We start from the raw sequence: 3,948 nt of genomic DNA on the forward strand, positions 1-3,948 counted from the left end.
CCGAACGATCGAGGTGGCGCCGGTGGAGCGACTCCCAAGACGAATCTGGGTCTTTGGCCATATCATGGTCCAGCCATGGCAATTTTCAAGGGTCAGGTGCTCGTCGGCTCCCGAAGGTTGTATTGGGGGTACATGTCTTTGCACCCCGGCAACACCCGACCCAAATTGACCCTCATCACAGCATCATCCATTGCCATGTCGTCCATTGCTTATGTATGCACCCGATGAGGTTTATAGATGGATCTAGGTTTTATGACTATGGAGACTATAGAGCAACTTGGCATGGATTTTAAACTTGGTCTTCTAGACGAATGGTCTGTGATATATATAAGTGTCATTGGTAGGTGTCTTCATGTTGCATGCTAGTTCTTGGAAGTCTTGTACATCACGTACGGTTGGTTGAGGAAGTCTTCTTGGAGTCCTGGTGTAGCACATCAGGTTAGGGCTGGTTGGAACTTATGGATGAGGGCCTTCACATCATGGTATTCTTGGGCTTCGTGGGCTGAGAAGGGGTGTATGCCCGTGTAATGTAGGGTTACGGTCAGACTCCACGTATATCCGACAAGCCCCCTATAAGTATATTTAATGAGACAACTGGCCTTGAGATGTTCACTACTAGGAAAAAGCCTATAGGTGGAGGCAAGTGATGCCGGCGCACAACCTTGGACGTGCGCCGGTGGAAACAGTTGCCGGCGCACCACTTTGCAGCCGCGCCGGCGATGCAGGACTACTGCCGGCGCACCTCCGGAAAAGACGCGCCGGGGAAAAACCCTGGCATGGCCGCGGTCGATTCGAGCCAGGCCCAAGAATCATTGCCGGCGCACCAGCCCAGGGGTGCGCCGGCGGAAAATGCGCTATTGCCGGCGCACCCCTGGGCCGGTGCGCCGGCAATGATTCTTGGGCCTGGCCCGGGGGTGATATAGCCGAAAGGGCTATGTGCTGCCGGCGCACCCATGCCCTGGTGCGCCGGCGGTAACCTGGGCAGTTATTTCTGCTCAACAACCACTCCCCCACTACTACCACTCCACTCCTCCACACAAACCCGAGCCTTCTCCCAACCCAGCTCATTTTTGCCCATTTCTATCCCCAATTTCACCAATTTGACCAAACAAAATCATATTTTTTGAGCAAATCTTCCCTTCCTACATGCATCTCCCACATCCCCCTATGTAGATCTAGATCTACTATCCCGCATTGACCGCTCAATCTAGATCTAGATCTAGAAAGTCGGCTTCCATACGCCATTGTCGCGGCGCGTCGTCTCGATCTTATCGACGAATATATCAAACAAATAGGTGATTAATGAACAAATTAAGGAATGAAATCGACGTATGTTGGACATTTGAAGCAAAGCTCTCGTGTGTGGCATATATATATGTTGTGCTTGTGCTTGTGTGTGTGTTGGCGTTGAAAATGAGTTGCCAACGTTGCGCCGAAATGTTGATTCTTCAAGTTTCCGTTTCGGCACATTTCTGGCGCTCCTATGTCCTACCGTGTAGGAAGGTAATGCCGAAATTTTCCGTGAAAACTACCGACGGATGCATGGTTCTAATCAATTATGTAATCTTACCATGCAGGCGATAATGGTTATCGAGATGAGTGAAAGCATCGTGATGAGATATCTGAAACACGCGATCATCGACATGTATGAAAATAACCGCACGGAGGTATTGTGTCCGTGCCGGAGATGCAAACGAGGGAAATGGTTTGACCCGTATTCAGGCAAATTGCGGGGGCACCTGATCACTAATGGTTTCATGCATGGACACACTCAATGGATGAGTGATGATGGTGCGGAGGTCAATGGGCGACGGCGGCAGGTGGTAATAATGGCCGGCAAGAAGGAGGGCATCATGATATTGATGACGATGAAGAGTTTGTCGCATAGGACGATAACCTTGACAATGACAATAACCTTGACGACGAAAATAACCTTGACGACGAAGAGGTGCCGCTAGCTTCAGTCGTGCGGGACCCTCATCTTCAAGATCTGCTTCTCGAAAAGACGAAAGGCGCCAAGCGGAAATCAAAGCTTGAGCAACTCGAGATAGACTCGAATACTCCGTTGTACGACTCAAGTCACGGGTTGGGGGAGTCTCGCTTGAGAGTAGCTCTCGATGTGCTGCAGATGAAGGTGAAACACGGATGGACGGACACAAGCGTCGACGACATCCTGGAATACGTGAAAGATCTCCTTCCTGCCGGGAACACGTGTCCTGGTAGTCTAGCCGAGGCCAAGAGAATCACGTGCCCTCTCGACTTACCCCACGAAAAGTATCACGCCTGCATCAACGACTGTATCATGTATCGCAAGGAGCACATGCACAAGACCAAATGTCCTGTGTGTGACGCTGAACGGTACAAGAATGGGAAGAAGAAAGCTCCTCGGAAAGTTGTGTGGTACTTCCCGCTCGCCCCCCGGCTTCAACGGTTCTACGCGGACCGCAAGGAAGCAAAGCTCATGCGCTGGCACGCTGAAAGAAAGCAGGCAGTGTTGAATGATGAAGAGCGGATTGAGCACCCAGTGCTGACGCACCCTTCGGATGCAAGCCAGTGGAAAGCATTAGACAATGAATTCGGAAGTTTTGGGGCAGATCCCAGAAACATCAGGTTGGGTGCGAGCACGGACGGATTCAATCCGTTCGGAAATCAGAGCAGCACACATGGCACATGGCCCGTGTTTGTATGGATCTACAACCTCCCGCCCTGGCTGTGCATGAAGAGGAAGTACATACAGATGAGTATGCTAATTCAAGGGCCGACACAGCCAGGAAACGATATCAACATGTATCTCGAACTATTAAAGGAGGAGCTTGAAACATTGTGGGCGGAGGAAGGGGTAGATACATGGGACGCCGTCGCGGAAGAATATTTCCCTTTGAGAGCCGCGTTGATCACGACGGTGCAGGACTACCTCGGATACGGTTACATTTCGTGCCAGGTGTGCCATGGACACAAGGCATGTGTCAGGTGCATGGAAGAGATAATGTTTTTGCAGCTTGGTAAGGATCCCGGCTCTTCGAAAACAGTTTACATGGGGCATCGAAGGTGGCTACACAAGACTGACCCGTGGAGAAAGCGTGGAGATCTGTTCGATGGTACAAATGAACCCCGAGGACCTCCACGTAAGAAGAGCGGCGAAGAGATCGATACATTACTGAAAGGTTGGAAGGAGTGCCCCGCGCTGGGAAAGATTCGTCAAAAGCCTGGAGAGAAGAAGAAGAAAAAGGAAACGGCGCCGCTTGTTGGTGTATGGAAAAGGAGGTCCGTGTTTTGGGACTTGCCGTACTGGAAAATTCTCGATACACCTCACTGCCTTGATGTCATGCATATTACAAAGAACGTGTGCGAGAGCTTGCTTGGCACTCTTCTCAACATGCCGGACCGGACCAAAGATGGGCCGAAAGCAAGACACGACCTGAAAGTTTTGGGCATCAGGGAAGAGCTTCAGATCCCGGCGGCCCAAGAGGGACAGTCGGAGGAGGAGGCGAACGGCGGTCAGAAGCGCAAAAGGATTAAGCAGCCAGACTATTACTGTCCCCCCTCCTGCTTCACTTTTAGTCCAGCTGAGGTCGATCAATTTTTCAATTGCCTTCTAGGAGTCAGAGTGCCCTTCGGTTACTCCGGGCTAATAAGCAGATACATGGACCCCAAGAAACGAAACTTCAGCGGCATGAAGTCTCATGACTGTCACGTGATGATGACGCAGATTCTTCCGGTTGCAATCCGAGGTATAATGGATGACCATGTCCGTGCAACGCTGACTGGGCTCTGTAACTTCTTCGACGTCATAACTCGGAAGTCGATAAGCGTGAAGAAACTCGCAAGGCTCCAGGAAGAGATCGTGGTGATCCTATGTGAGCTTGAGATGTACTTCCCGCCTGCATTCTTTGACGTGATGGTCCATCTGTTGGTCCATCTCATGGATGATATCGTCAGTCTAGGGCC

The sequence above is a fragment of the Lolium perenne genome, chromosome 2 (genome assembly GCF_019359855.2).
Source record: "Lolium perenne isolate Kyuss_39 chromosome 2, Kyuss_2.0, whole genome shotgun sequence".
NCBI classification, from domain to species: Eukaryota; Viridiplantae; Streptophyta; class Magnoliopsida; order Poales; family Poaceae; genus Lolium; species Lolium perenne.